Below are 16939 nucleotides of genomic sequence, written 5' to 3'. Positions count from 1 at the left end.
ACTTAGACTTTACTAAGGCATTTTATACAGTACCACCATTTGTACTTAGACAGAAAACTGGCTGAAGGATAGATTTCAAAGAGTGGTGGTAAATTAAACATTTTCTAATTGGGCCAGTGTTGTTAGTGGGGTACTGCAGGGGGTCAGTCTTGGTTCTCTGCTTTTTAACTTGTTTATAAATAACCTGGAGGTGAGCATAGAAAGTACTGTTTCTATTTTTGCTGATGATACTAAATTGCACAAAACGATAAGTTCTGTAGGGACCCATAGGGTTAAACTGCCATATGGCTTCACTTCCCTACCTCTTCACACATTCCTTGTTACTGGGCAGAAGCCTTTGTAACAGTTTACAGTTATACCTTATCCTTTATTGGCCCACATGGTTGTCCACACCCCTTGTATTGTGTCTAGCAAGGATGTGTGGCTTCCTCTTTGGCTGCCTGTCTGTTACCCAAGAACAGCTCCACTGAGCCCGGGTGCAGAAATAGGCCCCAGCCAAGCAATTGCCCCAGACTTCAGATCCACTCTGGAGAAGTCGGGGACAGGGCCCCATGAACGAGGACAAGCAAGAATAGCAGCACTTGTTATAGCACTCTCTATGAGAGTGAGGTAGTTAGACCTAGATAGCAAGAGCAGCTCAGCCCCAACTGAAAGACAGCTGGAAGTATTCCTTTCATTCGGCAATGTTGCCTTAGCTTAGGGCCACGGATAAGTGACAGGATACAGGTTAGTATAAACCCTGATCCATGCCTAGCCATAGGACCCACAAAAGTTGAAGGTTATCAACCTGAGGATTGGAGTAACTATTCAGTCTGCTTTCCAAAGTGGTGCCAAGCTGACAGGTACTTTACCCTGCCCAGACTCTACCAAGAGGTGGGATAAACCGGTGGTACCCCCCTTTGTTATCCTCAGTTGGTTCTGCTATATCTGCTTGTCTATGTGAGTATTGATTCATCCCTGTACTTATAACATCTGTCTTGGAAAATAAAGAGTTACAGTTTGATTGCAAGAGCTCCTGGCGTCCATCTTACATAATCTAAGCTAACACACTACACAGTGGCAGTGGGAGTTGTAGTGCAACAACATCATCCAGCTATTTCCATCCACATAGCGAAGGCCCATTCCTTAGAAAGAGAGTCCCAATGTACCCCATGCTCTATCCATAGTCGTGGTTTGTCTAATTATAGCCAAAAAGGGGTTACAGTTCCATGCAGGATGCTGCCACTTTGCAGTGATTTGATTAAATTGGAAAACTGGGCAGCAAAATGGAAAATGACTGTCAATGTTGAACAGTAAGGAGCACTGAGCACTTTGGTAGAAATAAGGCAGATAGGGGATGTTCTTTTTTCCTATAAAAGCGCACCAGAGGCCTCCCCTTTAGATTGGAGGAATGGAACTTCCATTTGAAGCAGCGTAGGTGGTTTTCACAGTGAGGGCAGTGAGGCTGTGGAATGCCCTTTCTAGAGATGCTGTAATGGCAGATTCTGTTAATGCCTTTAACCTTTTTACTGCCAACGACGTATGGGATACGTTGTGGCAGTAAAAGGGCTTAAATGCCAACGACGTGCCCCGCCGCTGCAGAGAGTTTCTAGAGATGACAGCCCCCCTGGGCAACGAGCCAGGGGGGCTGTCATGTGAGTCCTGCGACATGATCGTGTCGCAGGACCCTCCAGGAAGCAGCAGACGCGATCACATCGCGTCTGCTGCTTCCTACTTCCCCCCCTAGAGCCGGCCCACTGCAGTCTGGAGGAGGAGGCGATCGGGTCTTCAGGACAGGTAAGGTGTTTTTGTTTTTTTTTTGGCATTTACACACTTACACACTTACACACACATTTACATACATTTATTCACACTTACATACATTTACACACTTACAGCACACAATTTAGCAGTTTTTTTTTCATTTTTCACACTTTTATACATTTACACTCATATACACACTTACACACTGTCACACAATTTTTACACATGTACACACATGTATACACAAACACTTTGTTTTTTTTTTTCATTTTACCACTTTGTTTTTAGTTTCTTTTACCTAAAAACTGTTTATTTTGACAGCGTGACTATTGGATCAGATATTCTGACCACTAATTACACTGTCATGTGACTTATTTTGTTGTTTCACTGATTTGCACAATTTTTGTGGTTTTATCGCATTTTATCCCTGTATAAGTGTTCCTAATCTGTTTTTAGCGTAGCTTTGCCAGGTGTAACTTTGGTGTACAAAAATAACTTTACCTATTTTGAATTCATCAGAATGTGTACTTTCCAAAAATATATGGTTTTCTGGGGGTCTCTGTATAGTTAGGGGGGGGGGGGTTACTGCACATAATACTCTGTCAGGGGTCTCTGTGTGCAAAAGCTGAGTTGGCAGGCGAGAAATCCATATGCGCTATTTTCGTTTTGGGGTCAGTACATACCGCAGACTTTGGTATATCTATGCATATTGGGCATCAAACTGTTCAGTAGGCCTCTGGTGTTCCTATTTGGGGTGACTTGCCTTTGTACGCACAAAATTGTGTGAGATAAATACGGCAAATTGCAACATTTTTAGGCGATTTTCTGAAATGTCATAAAAACCAATAATTTTAGGAAAGCTCTGCAGATTGGTACTTTGGTGTAGAAAGGACTCTTTACCCTTGTTGGATTTGTCAGAATGTGTACTTTCCAAAAATATATGGTTTTGTGGGGGTCTCTGTATAGTTAGGGGAAGTTTCGGCACATAATACACTGACAGGGGGCTCTGTGTGCAAAAGCTGAGTTGGCCGGCGAGAAATCCTTATGCGCTATTTTCATTTTGGTCAGTGCATACCGCAGACTTTGGTATATCTATGCATATTGGGCATCAAACTGTTCAGTAGACCTTAGGTGTTATTTGGGGTGATTTGCCTTTATCTGATCTTTATCAAGAAATTGTGAGAGATAAATGCAGCAAATTGCAAAATTTTTATGCGATTTTCTAAATGTCATATAAATCTGCAAACTTAGGGAAGCTTTACGGCTAGGTACTTTGGAGCAAAAAGAAATGTTTACCCATTATAGATTCGGGGGGATGTGTACTTTCCAAAAATATATGGCATTCTGGGGTGAGTGTACTTTTTTTGTAGCATTATCCCACATAAAGGATGTAAATGTGTTGATTTTGCAGGAGCTGAAATGACAGAAATGATAGATCATATGGGGGTAAGGGGGACATGTCCCCATGAGTTGGACGTAAACCCTAACTATTTCTCTCTTTGACTTGCCTTTCTCCCTTGGTACATGAAGTAATCTCTGTGCCATCCTGTTATGCATTCTGGGAGGTACGTATATATGAAATAATCTGTCATCCTGCTATGAGTTCAGGGGTATTTATACAAGGGCTTGCCACTGTACCACCTTACTAGGAGTTCTGAAATAATACTAAAAGCAGGGTGGTCTCCCAAATTGGTCCTACTGGCATGATTGCAGTTAATGGAGTTCTTATTGGGTTAATAAACACAGTATCAATTTACTGCAGTTATACTGGTATGCCTAGGGTTTATATGCTGTTATCCATTTTACTTAAAGGAACACTAACACCAAAAAAATGAGTAATTAAAATATAATGTACAGTTGCCCTGCGCTGGTAAAACTGGTAATTTTGCAACTGAAACGCTAATATAGTTTATATAAATGAGCTGCTATGTCAACACGGGGGCAGCCATTGAAGCTGGGAAAAAGGAGAAAAGGCACAGGCACATAGCAGATAACAGATAAGCTTTGTAGAATATAATGGGGTTTTATCTGTTATCTGCTAAGTAACCTGTGCCTTTTCTCCTGTAAATGGCTGCCCCCGTGGCTACACAGAAGCTTTATTTACATAAACTATAGTAGTCTTTCTAAGGAAAACACACCAGTTGTACCAGTACAGGGCAGCATTACATTATATATTAATTACTTTTATACACTTTCATTTTTTGGTGTTACTGTCCTTTTAAGGATTTAGATCTGGGTTGTGTTTAGGTAAAATGGGTGTGTTTGGGGTGTGGGCAAAAGTGGGCATACTTTAGGCATAAAACAGAATAGTGTATTCTATACAATTCTTGCAATATTTAGCTCTTAAAGAAGCCATTTTTTAATAAACATGGAAATAGCAAAATAACTGGTGGGCGAGGCTTATTAAACAGTGGGTGTGGCTAATAGTTATGGGTGTGGATTTTGCACTACAGGTGGAACATATCCAATCCCTCCACTTTTTTTAAACCCAATTCAAGCACGGTATACTATAAAACAGTGCTGTCAAACTTCTGTGGCACTTCGGTCTGTTTAATAAACACATTGTAGATTCTTTGACCTAATAATTAAAGGGTTAAACAGAAAAAAAATTGCTAGTTTTTTCTTTATGAATGTATATTTGCATTTTAATTGAATATAATGTTCACATCTTTAAAGGGGAAGTTAAGGTTCCCTGCACATTTTTAATTTTTGTAAAAGTAAACAGCCCCCAGCCCCCTCCTCAATATGTTACTGACACGGTCAGAAAAATCATTCAGTTATTGCAAGACTCAAGGACATTTTTACAGTATAGCACAGGAACTTGTTTCTGACCATGTACAATTTGCCAGTAATGAAGCAGGATTTACTCAGGCTATTCCCAGTCAAATGACAGGGCTGAATAGGTCAAAGTGAAAGACTTTTGTTAAACTGGGCTTGACCCACACTCAGAACTGCTGAGTTTGAGGAACACACCAGTGACGGGCATAAAATAGAGCCCAGCACAGTTATTAATGGGTTGGGTGTTGTGATCAAATTTGCCAACATCAGCATCTATATTAAAACCAAAAGTTCCACAAAATGTTTACTCTTGTTTACAAAGACACCAAGCCAACCAAAAAAGATACTATGACTGAAGAGCCAGGATTCTTACTCCTGTTCAGAGAGGAGACAGAGTGAAAACCACACTGGGCTGGTAGGCAGCAATTGAACAAAGTGTAAGAGATAGACCCATATCTTATGATGTAGTCACACCCCAAGGCAAACAAAAGACACCTCAGGCCAGACAAAGTACTTATGCAGACACTGGTGCAGTGATATATGGAAACACTGAGACCATACAACACAAGACACACAAGGAGACCAGGTCCAAGAAGCTACATGTCCACAGCGAGAACAAATAGAGGACCTTCCGAAACCAGTACCGTAGATTCTGCTTTGCCCCCACGTAAAGGGGTCTGATAGATGCTATAAAAACTTTAAGATTAATGTTTGCATTTGTACCTTTGTTCTACCTTTCTTTCAAAAGAAGGGAGATGTAGTATATTCATCCGTGTCTTTACCACTGGTAGTAATGTAAAGGGTGCAGTGCTATGCCTGCAGTACTTTCTTTTCAGTGCTGGTTCTGATATGTCTCCCTCTCTTGTGCAGCAGAGTTTCACACTCTGTTTGGGGATGAGAGGTTTCTTGCTGAATAAGCTTACAGAAAGCTGATGATAATGTGCTCCCTGTTTCTGAATTCTTATATCCAGAATATGTAAATTATGGATGCCTTAACACTGAAAGGCTGAACATCAGTGTGGACTTTACATATTCAGCACCCCAACAAATAGCTGTAGGGGTGTAATGAGTTAACTATCCAATGTAATGGAAGTGTAGCCTATGCCCTGGGATGGCGACGTTCTAGCAAGGGTTGCTGGCTAGTGGATTTTCCACCAAATTGTGCCATATTTAACGATCCATGGGTTTTTATTGTTTTATTGTTCAGATGCTAATTGGGATCTTTTGCTTTCCCTTGCCTCTTTTTTTTTTTTTTAGCTAAGATATGTCAGAAGCTGGGTAACTAAGAGAAGAATGAAGTTACTTGGGCAGAAGAAAGCACTGAAGGGTTCATTTATGAACATAGGTGCCAACCAATCAGCAAATACCTTTGAATAGCTTACTGAAATTTAGAAAACAAAAGCAAAGATAAAAAGACATTGAAGCATTTTATAATTTATTGTGTGAAATCAATTTCAATACCAGATAGAGGGCAGGTTTATGCAATAGCTGCCTTTGTATAAAATCATTAAAGTGTTTTGTGAGATAAGTCCCTGTTATACTGTTCATTGCCAGGTATCCAGCAGCCTTGTTTCAGTTTGAGGCAGAAGGGAAGGTTTATTTGCAGGATTCCTCATGCTGGCTGTGAGATCGGAATAAAAATAGAGGATATGTTAGCCATGCACAAATGCCATGTAATCAATGAATGTAGAGTGCAAACATGATTAGCTGTTAAATCATATAAGACACAAATGGAATTTGTATAGCACATGTTTTTGGGCATGTGCACAGGTAATTTACAAGTATTCTGTTAATAGCACTTTAAAAATAAGCCTGCCCTCCACAAGCTGCTTCCTATTAAGGGCTCTTACACGCAGACAACACTTTGTGTGTTCCCTTGTGGCATTCCACTGCAGATGAATGTAGGAAGAAATGCAATGTGGTTGCACTCACTACTGCAGGGAAGTGTAAAACCCAGGTGTAACACGTCAAGTTGTGTTCCACCTGCATTGGTGCTCCTCTGAGGCAGAGTGAGTGCAACCTCATTGATGAAAACAGTCTGTGGTTTATTGTGGTGGAACCCATGAAAGATCAACTGAAAAGAACTGCATAATAAAACGCCTGTGTGTAGGAGACCTAAGCAGAGATTCCAACTATCCATGTAGATATATATAGTAATGCTGCAGATGGAGCAATCAAACTGATCTAGGGGATGATGGTGTGTGGCATTCCTAAGGCATTTGGGCCATGCAGCGGGTTTTGGTGCTTTGACCAAAAACCTTGGAGGCACACACAGACTGACCCAACCTATCCCCCCCACATTGATTGATTTTACCATAAGTAGTGATTTGTGAGCGCCAACTCTCAGGGGTTAATATTGGAAGCACTTCACGGATTAGATAGAGGAAGGCAGCTCGGAGACACAAACAAAAAATCTTTTTTTTTTTTTTTTTTTCTCACTGGTCTTCTAATAGTAGTAAATTCACTTTGACACTTTTAGAGCGTGGATAAGGTTTGCACATATCCTCCCATTCCTAACAAATAGAAGGTCTACCCCCCTCATTGCCCTAACCTGACCCCCAAAGACACAAACATACCTAGGGGTGACACATGCTGCCTCACTTTCCAACAGTCAGGTATACAACATATACAACTAGCAACACAAACACGGCAAGGCATACACATACCTAAGATACAAAAATAATGCCTTACTTACACACCTCCACCCCCCATCAATAACCCATTCAAATTTGATAGATAAGTCTAGTTTCCCTACACACTGCTCTGGAGCCAAATACCCCCCACAGACATAAGCCTAGCCCAGCTCATCTAATCTCACCACACACTGTACCCCCCCCAGACATAAGCCTAGCCCAGCTCATCTAATCTCACCACACACTGTACCCCCCCCAGACATAAGCCTAGCCCAGCTCATCTAATCCCACCACACACTGTACCCCCCCCAGACATAAGCCTAGCCCAGCTCATCTAATCTCACCACACACTGTACCCCCCACAGACATAAGCCTAGCCCAGCTCATCTAATCTCACCACACACTGTACCCCCCCAGACATAAGCCTAGCCCAGCTCATCTAATCTCACCACACACTGTACCCCCCACAATGAGACATTTAAATACTGATGACCCCCCCATAGGACTAACCCAATCTCCTCTCAAATTTCTGGTTAAAAAAAAAAAAAAGCCACAGCAGGAATTCTAAGCACACAAAAACCTCCCCGCCACGAAAAAAAACCCATCCCCAAAAATTATCTAACACGCCTAAAACAATAGCACACTCCAAAACTCTTCCCCATAGCTCAAAATTTTGCAGCATGTCAGCCCAACTCAACAAAAACAACCACCCTTCAAAAAAAAAAAAAAAAAAAAATACCCAAAAACTCATCAGCACATTTACCCCAACAAATACAAGCACTCCACATATATGCAGGCTCCAATAACCCCCTAATATTAAGAGCACACACCTTACAGAGACCAGCAAGTGCGTAAAAGATCCACATCCTCCACTGAACAGCAAGTGTCCCAGTATTCGGGCAAGAACTGAATAAACTCCTGCACTCAATCCTGAAAAAAATGCTACCCAGCGCACCCCAATACTCACTCAAGAGCACTGTAACACTGCCTTCACTGAGCCGTTCCCTCCACGGTATCCCCGAGTAAACACTGAGGAACACACTCTCCTATAATCTGGTTTATACAGCCATTTGAAGAGGGCGCCGAATGATACGTATTGTAGACGTCACTACGTCTTCACGTTTTGTGACGTCACTTGCGGCCTTTCGCAACTAGGAACTAGCAGTTACAGCCGAATCATACGTATTGGAGACGTGCTACGTATTCACGTTTTGTGACGTCGCGTGCGGCCGTTCGCAAATAGGAACTAGCGGCTACCCTGACGGGTTGGGCCTGTGCTGGGCCGTGCTTCTCCCTCAGCATCTGGAGAGTCATTGAGCGCACATCCCTGGCTAAAGCATGGGAGAGCAACTTGGCAGCTTTGCGTTATAGACAGTGTGTGCACCGCACCAACTGCGCGGCATTAATGAGTTGGACCCCAGGGTAAGAAACATTGGGCATCAGCCAGAAACCTTCCCGTGGGTTTCCTGCCTCCATATGTGTATGGCAGCATTGTTATCTGTGCACACACTGAGACTGTGTAATAAGTATTTCCTTTTATATGTGCTATGTTATAAATGATCTGCGATGCGGGCATGTTTAGTATTTAGAGTAACCTTGCAGATATTGTTTCTCGTCATCATCCTCTTCTGTGTGCAGTGGGGCAGGCCATATGCAGCCCTAGTGCAGATAGTGACGGGTTAAGTTGTGCTGTTTGCAGTAGGCTTCATAGATGTGACGAGCAAATGGGTTGTGTTTAATCAGTAGATTGTTTGCAATGGCCGCACTAGCTATTTCTTTTGCTCTATGTTTAACCATATTTAATGTCCTGAAACAAGTATGCATGTTGGTTTTTTTTTAATCCTTATTAGTTGCAAGGAACGATTGTGTGTAATACAGAGCCTCAGAGGTCCTGTACATGAACTTGTGTTGTGCTATGGTAATATTTAGCTGGCTGTCACATACCCCATGCAAGATCAGCACATAGTTGTCTTGTTTGAACTATCGCTTGCTAGGAATATTTAGATATGTTTTTGGAAACATTAACAAGTGATCCAAATATGAATTCTTTTTTTAGCCCTGTTGAAGTTTAGTGTACCCGCATAGCTGTCAACCAACCCCATGTCATGAGGGAGATAAACATCCACCCAGAGCTTTAAAAGACCTTATTTCATTTTATCATTTAGTACAGGGATCCCCAACCTTTTTATACATGTGAGCCACATTCAAATGGAAAAAGTGTTGGGGAGCAACAGAAGTATGAAAATTGTTCCTGATGGTGCAAATAAGAGCTATAATTGCCTATTTGGTAGCCCCTACTGTGGACTGTTTGGCATTTTACTGGGTTTTTATGCAACCAAAACTTGCCTCCAAGCCAGGAATTCAAAAATAAGCACCTGGTTTGAGGCCACTGGCAGCAACATCCAAGGGGTTGGGGAGCAACATGTTGCTTCTGAGCCACTGGTTGGGGATCACTGATTTAGTATGAAGAAAAAATTAGGCTTAAAAATCCAGAACTAGATCAGTATCTCCCTCATATGGGCTTGGGTAACATCTCTGTACATGTACAGGTATTGTCTTAAAGTGATACTAACACTAGAAAAACTATTTTTCAAAATATTTATGTATGTAAAAAGTTACCTATAGGTCATGTTGATTGTTTTTCACTGATAAGGCTGCTTTTGTAAGTAATTGTTACTTGAAGTTCCTACACCTGACTGTTTTGCCAACCTGATATATATAATTTCTGGTTCCATTTGTTATGTCTAGCCTGCAGTCCTTCAAATGCTGTTTAACCTAAATCTAAAATTTGCCCTTGTTTGACACCAAACAAAGGAGAAGGAAAGGCTAGTAAAGAGTTAATTTCAAGCTTCAGGTATACCTTCAGTTGTCTCAATAGTGCCCTTAAGTCTCCCTATATTTCACCTGTTCAGATGATCAGAAGCCAAACAGGAAGAAAAAATGCAGAGCTGTGTAAAGAAAGTTCCCATAATGCCTCATTCCTGCACAGACACCCAGACCAAGTGCACATGCTCAGTTAGTAAGACTATGAGTCAGCTTCCTGCTGATTGGCTCAGATCCACATTCCTGGGGGGGAGAGTGAGTTCTTAGCATTCCTGAGGGAGGGGGGTGCAGGAGAGAGCAGAGAACAGAGAGCTGCGTGTCTCTGGAACAGGAATTACAGACACAACAAATCTTTTTTTCAGAGAAATCAGTGCAGCGTTTCTGTGAGTGCTTATGGCTGTATTTACATAGACCTTTCTGATAAAGCTTACTTAGTTTTTACCTTTCTTTCTCCTTTAAAGTTCAAGTAAGTGTAGCACTGACAGCAGTTACTCTAGCACTTTAATTTCATGAATGTGCGTGTATTCAAACTGTTATCTGGAGTCACTTTCCAAAACCGCAGTAGTAGTGGTTTAAATGAGGCTGCTGGTCTTAGGAATAGTTTTATGGTTGGGGTCACCACAACATGAGGAACTGTATTAAAGGGTTGCGGCATTAGGAAGGTTGAGAACCACTGGGATAGAGTCTAAATTCTGTACCTGAGGAAGAAAGGTTTCAGATCTTGAAATGGAATGTTAAAGGAGCAGTTCAGTGTAAAAATGAAACTAGGTAAACTAAACAGACTGCGCAAAATAAAGTCTTTTCAGTGTAGTTAGACAACATTGTAATCTATAAGGGCTGGAGCGGGCAGATGTCTAACATAATGGCCGGAACACTACTTCTTCCTTTACAGCTCTCTAAGCTGTTAGCAGTCAGTAACCAATCAGTGACATGAGAAGGGGTCATATGAGACATAACAGTTCCACAAACAGTTAGTTTGCATTTGAATCTGACCTGCTTGCTCACAAACTAACTGTACAGTTATGTCCCATGTGGCCCCCCTAAACTCACTGTCTAACTTAGATGTTAGAAATAAAAAGATTTAGAATTCAGAGTGTGTGTTTTTTATACAGTCATTTCTTTGCCACAGTCCCCATCTTATCTTTGGGGTTTGTGTTTACTACTTAGCAACTTCAGTTGCTGCCCTCTTCAGATTATTCAATTGTGTAGATAGACATGTCTTTAAACACTTGTTTGTATATACAGTGGTGATTGAAAGTTTATATGAATTTTTATAAAGGGTTTATAAACTTTTGAGAACCATTGTATCCTAATACCTATTCTTAAAGGGGAACTCTGGCTTCTGAGCCCCATGCAACACACAAGCCCCTAATATACCTATCACTGTAATCTGTGCCTTCACAAAATATGAACAAATACCATTTATTCAAATCCAGCTGCAAAACAGTTCTTGTCTTTCTGCATTTAGAATGTACTGAAACATTGATGTTACTAATTGTAACAACTTTTCCACAGCTTATAGACAGCATGCAGGAGCTGCATGACCCACTATGCATTTCACTGTGATGTTCCTTTCCTTATTGACATCTTGTGTGCAGGGAATTGTGGGATTTGGAGGATGTAGGCTGAGTACATTGACTATTGTTACATTTTATTTGAATCTCAAAATAGTCAGCCAGATCAGTAGTAGAACAGGTGACCAGGTTAGGTAACTGTTCCAATTGATATTTTCACATTAAAATTCATGAAAAGGCTGCATATTTCTTAATTGATGATTGCAAAGTTGCTTGAAATTATGTTTACCTTTCAGAAAGCTTAAGTTGTGTTTGACTTTAGTTCGCCTTAAGTATTTTTTTTTATACTTTTGCCTTTTGATGAGTTCTGTTCCCAGCCTTAAGGCCAGTAATGATGAAATTTATAGCTAAATGCTAATTGAATGTCTTTTCTATCCCTGGAACTGTAAAAGAATATCTGTCATGACTAAATTTTTATAACATGTAGCTATGTTATAAGCAATGTTCCCTCTAAATTCTTCTCAGCTATGTGTACAAAAAATTATTTTAAAACTTGTTTGCACATTTTTAAAAAACTGCTGAGGTCATAATAAATGCAAAATGTTGTGTTTTTACAATAATTGTGTGAGCTGGCCTCAAAATTTGTGTGCATGCATGAACTCACAGGGAACATTGGTTTTAAATTAAGGGGGCCTGCACAAATAGCGACCTGAACCAAAAAGTCTTAAAATCATTGCTGTGTGCTCATTCTCATGCCAGAGATGCAATTAGGGCATAGTTATGTTGTGGAGCTATGGAACAGTTCAGCCTGAACCCACCCACAAAGGCTGTGTGGCACACTACTCACTACTATTCACACTGATCCAAATGCAGCTTTTCAACCTGTGATTTTGGTTCTTTGTTGTAGACCAGTAATTTACTTTAAAATGTTGCAACTAAAATTGCATTATATTAATAGTTATAAACAGCTTAATATCTTTGAAACAAACAAGTGCCTAGTAAAGCACCCAGAGCAATTTTAAAATCTTTTTAAGGTTAAGATATTTAATAAACAATGTTTGTACTATTTAGTTTTTTTATTTGTATGTTTATATGTTTTACTTTGTGAGTTGAATTGTTTTTGAAAGTAGAATCTGTGCATGCGGTGCTGTTCTTTTCACTGTTCACACGGATCACATGTGCAATTGAAACAACAAAGCTGGAGTTAGCTCTCTTCCAGCCACGAATGCTTTTTCCACAGTGCCTTGCTCATAGCTATCATTCTGCTTGTTTACAAGTCTTTTAATCACAGAGCATAAAATGCATTGTGGGCAGTGGCATCTTTGCGTAAGAGGCGCAGACTACTGCAACATTTTTTCAGTGGTGAATATAGTCAGGACCAGCAGTGCAGAGAGTAGCAAATGCGCAGGTAGTATTTATAGTAAAGGCCCAAGTTACTCTCTTGAAGAGCGCCGTAATGTTGGTTCCAGGAAGCAAAAAATCATCTGTGCCCAAATTGACATGCTCATATGCAGTATAGTTAACCTGGCTAAAGTCTTATAGTACGCCTTCTTACTACTGTACTAACCATTCCCAGTGGGCATCTGCATCATTGTTGGTAGGAACATCGCTCTGGTAGCTTTATCAACCTAAACATGGCATGCAGCCACTGCCAGATTGGATATAGTTTTTCAAGGGTGATCATTTTTTCAGTTTTTTTGAAAATTGAGTCCAGCTGCACATCAGTGGCCAGCTTCCATGTTTCCAAGATTAGTCAGAATCCATATCAATCAGGAGAAAAGTTTGTGTATGCTCACATATATTATACACACATAATATGGCAAGGCTAGTTAACTTGCATTAATTTGCCGGTATGGAACTTCCTGACCTTGCCCTAGCCCACCCACTCCCAATCTACGCCCAACACTGTCAGAGATTTTCACATACTTTATAGATACACATTCAACACACCCCCCTCATCAGAAAATTGTCAGCAGTGGGGTTTGCAGGAAGCTTGGCCTGGGAGACACCAATAATAATGATGATTTGGTGGCCTGAACCTCGTTTACCCACTCAGCACAAACTTACACCATATAGCAGAAAGTGGTATTCAAATTATTTTGTTATTAGACATAGAATTTATGCTGTTTTAGGATTACAGGACATGGTGCAATTCTGATCATTTTGTTGCCTGTCTGTGAAGCTATCAATTACCCCAACAACAAAATGTTCAGAGTTCTGCCATTGCTCAGAGGGAAGGATAATTTGTCTAAACTCTGAATTCTTGATTTTAATACAATATCTTGCATCTTTGTTTTAGGCTAATGCCACACTGAGTATATGGCGTATATTTCTGGCAAGCGGAAAAACGCTTGCCAAAAATATTGGCATATGCTCCTACCTATGCCTGCACCCGAATGAATAGAAAACGCTCTGGTGCAGGCACATGTAGCCGATATCCGCCGAAGATGTGAAGTCTTGCGTTTTTTGGCGGACATTGGCTACATGTGCCTGCGTCGAGTGTATTCCATTTATTTGGGTACAGGCACAAGGTAGGCAAAAAACTACAGTAGTGGGGCCAATTCTCGGCAAGTGGTTTTTCGGCTTGCCGAGAATACGCCCGTGTGTCGTCAGCCTTAGGGTCTGTCTGTGGCTTATATCTTTGTGCTTCCCAGCGTGAGCATAGCATATGCACCTTCTAACTCTCTTAATGGACAAGAAAAGGCTAAGTCACTTGGGGGTGCCAAAATGTTAGGCACCCCCAAGTGACTTTAATCGCTGACCTTGTACCCCGGGCTGGTGCCCCTTTTAGGAGAAAACAGCACCAGCCCATGGTACCTGTAGCAGAGCGCTTCCTCCTTCCTGCTTCGTTTTGCAACGACTAAACGACAGGCGCATGCGCAGTAGAGTGAAAAGCCGACTTCTCTGTTTAAGTTCGGCTTTTCACTCTACTGCGCAGGCAAAGCAGGAAGGAGGAAGCGCTGCAGCTACCCCGGGCTGGTGCGGTTTTCTCCCAACAGGGGCACCAGCCCGGGGTAAAAGGTAAGCGATTAAAATCACTTGGGGGTGCCTAACGTTTTGGCACCCCCAAATGACTTTGCCTTTCCTTCTCTTTTAACAGTGGAAGTGGGGAAGGGAGCATGTGTGCAGTCAGGGTAACATGTTATTACCTGGGCTTAGTACTTGTGGGAAAGTATGGGGTGTCACATTTTGCATTATTTACTTGTATCTTTGGAGCATGTCCATACCTTTGCATTCACAATATCCATTAAGAAACCTCTGTCACACACAAAAACCAAAGAATTGATTCTAGACAGGGCACTATCTGCAAGGGGTTAGTATGTTGTTCTGGTTACTCTGGTTTTTTTTCTGCACTCCAGAACATTTAGGCAGGTTAATTTGCTCCTGATAAAACTGACCCTACTGGCCACACATGTAACTATTTTTCTCTCCTTAAAGGAGAAGGAAAGGCTAAGTCACTTGGGGGTGCCAAAACGTTAGGCACTTCCAAGTGACTTTAATCGCTTACCTTTTACCCCGGGCTGGTGCCCCTGTTAGGAGATTTAACATAGGCACCATTACAATTATTGGTTATTTGGTTGAAAAGTTCTTGAATTCTGTCTTTTAATGTTCACATTCTACTTTCTACATATGTTCCCTAACCCAAAACAGGGCACTTCATTTTAAGATTTCTTTTAAAGGTCTTCATCTGAAGTGCAGGTTTGTCTTGGCGTACAAAACTGGTTGATGGGTACCCCTTTAAAGTATTAATTCAGTGTAAAAATGACAGAGTAAAATAGACTGGGCAAAATAAAAAATATTTTCAATATAGTTAGCAAAAAATGTTATTTATAAAGGCTGGAGTGATTAGATGTCTAACATAATAGCCAGAAGACTACTTCATCCTTTAGAGCTCTCTAAGCTGTTAGCAGTCAATACCAATCAGTGACTTGAGGGGGGCCCATATGGGACATAATTGTTTAGTTAGTTTGCTTTTAAATCTGACCTGCGTGCTCACAAACTAACTGAACAGTAATGTCCTATGTGCCCCCCCCCCCCAAATTCACTGACTGACTAAGAGGTTAGAGAGCGGAAAGCAGGAAGTAGTGTTCTGGCTATTATGTTAGACATCTGCTTACTCCAGCCTTTATAGTTTTGCCTACCTAATTATATTAGAATTTTTTATTTGGCGCAGTCTATCTCTTTTACTCTGTTCCATTTTTACACTGAACTGTTACTCTTGGGCATCTGTCTGCACTAAAGAGGTACCCACGAATTCTAAGTAATAAAAGGTAACAATAAAATTCCAGAGCAATCGTTTTTTGGCTCCTGGGGACAGTGACCCCCATTTGAAAGCTTAAGAGTCCGAGAAAGAAGGCAAAAACCATCATTCAAAAATCATAAACAATGAAAAAGTTGCTAGGAAAAGGCCTTTCTATAACATGCTAACAGTTAACCTAAAGGCCAACCACCCCTTTGAATGTAAACCAACTACCTCTACTGGCACACGTGGATGAGGGTTATCCCCTTTGTTCAACAGTAAACAGAACTCATGGTAAAAATATGTCATGCAAAATCTGTTTTTTGTTTTCTTAAGATAAACAGGGAAATTGAAAATAAAGCATGAAGGGGAGGGGTTTACTTAAATAGAGCTCAGTACCACTAGTAAACTAATCAGTGGTAAGATAGTAAATGTGAAAGCAAAATAATGCTATGTAATGATAAGAAAGATGCTTTTTTTTTTTTTTTTTTTTTTAAATAAAAAAAAATAGCAAATTGTATATAGGTGTACGCTTTAAATGCTAAAGGATAAACATTAAAGGTAATTAAAGGCATATTTTCTGCATAAGTCCTGCTTATGTTGCACAAAGTTTTGTGTATAGGGGGTTTGGAGATATTCGTACATCTCCTACACTAAATTTTGTTCCAACTCCTCTTCTTCCAAAGCTTTGTTTCCTACTAGTTTTCTTTCCTTCTCCAATGTTTTCTCATTGAATAATTCTCCTTTAGAATATAATTTTTTGCTGTGTGTTGTTAGTAATGATTATTTTTCTGCAGCCTGTCTTACTCGTATGAAACTATTGTAATATGCATTAATAAATTATTAAAAGGATAATTCAGCATCAACAAGAAGTAGACTAGAAAATCCACAACTTTTTGTTTTGGACTTCAGTACCAGCCAAAAGCATCACAGCAAAAAAGATTTACTGAAGAATAATCCATGTATATCAGGCTCAAAATACAAAACCAATTAGCAATTGATATAGATTTACTCGTAGTTTTAAACTTCTGTTTTTGCGTTTTTCAGGCTGACTTCCGCTCTGCTCTGTGTGCCCACGCTCGGGCAGTTGCCATAGTCTGTAATGCAGGCACACATAGGAGCGTAGGGAAGCTGATCCGCTTCTCTCGGCCTGGCTGAAAAACGCAAGGCTGAGAGAAGCAGATATCTGCTTTATGTGACCTTGCCCT

The 16939-nt window shown here is 40.7% G+C and overlaps 1 protein-coding gene and 1 long non-coding RNA gene across 3 annotated transcripts in view; one reads left to right on the top strand and one right to left on the bottom strand.

Moving 5' to 3' along the window:
* Nucleotides 1-5935: 5935 nt before the first annotated feature.
* Nucleotides 5936-8242, bottom strand: LOC101734286. Its single transcript, XR_208934.4, has 2 exons — nt 8122-8242; nt 5936-6142 (listed from the first exon to the last, which is right to left on the bottom strand). It is a non-coding gene; the product is annotated as an uncharacterized LOC101734286 (long non-coding RNA).
* Nucleotides 8243-8377: 135 nt separating this feature from the next.
* The window catches only part of dicer1 (dicer 1, ribonuclease III), a 47095-nt gene continuing 38533 nt past the window's right edge, over nt 8378-16939 (top strand). For both annotated transcript variants that reach the window (XM_031890234.1, XM_031890235.1), the window contains exon 1: nt 8378-8576. The gene's annotated coding sequence lies outside the window, so the exon portion shown is untranslated. The remainder of the gene's footprint in view (nt 8577-16939) is intronic.

This window comes from Xenopus tropicalis, chromosome 8 (genome assembly GCF_000004195.4).
Source record: "Xenopus tropicalis strain Nigerian chromosome 8, UCB_Xtro_10.0, whole genome shotgun sequence".
Classification (NCBI taxonomy): domain Eukaryota; kingdom Metazoa; phylum Chordata; class Amphibia; order Anura; family Pipidae; genus Xenopus; species Xenopus tropicalis.
This window is presented reverse-complemented; position numbering and strand designations above follow the sequence as displayed.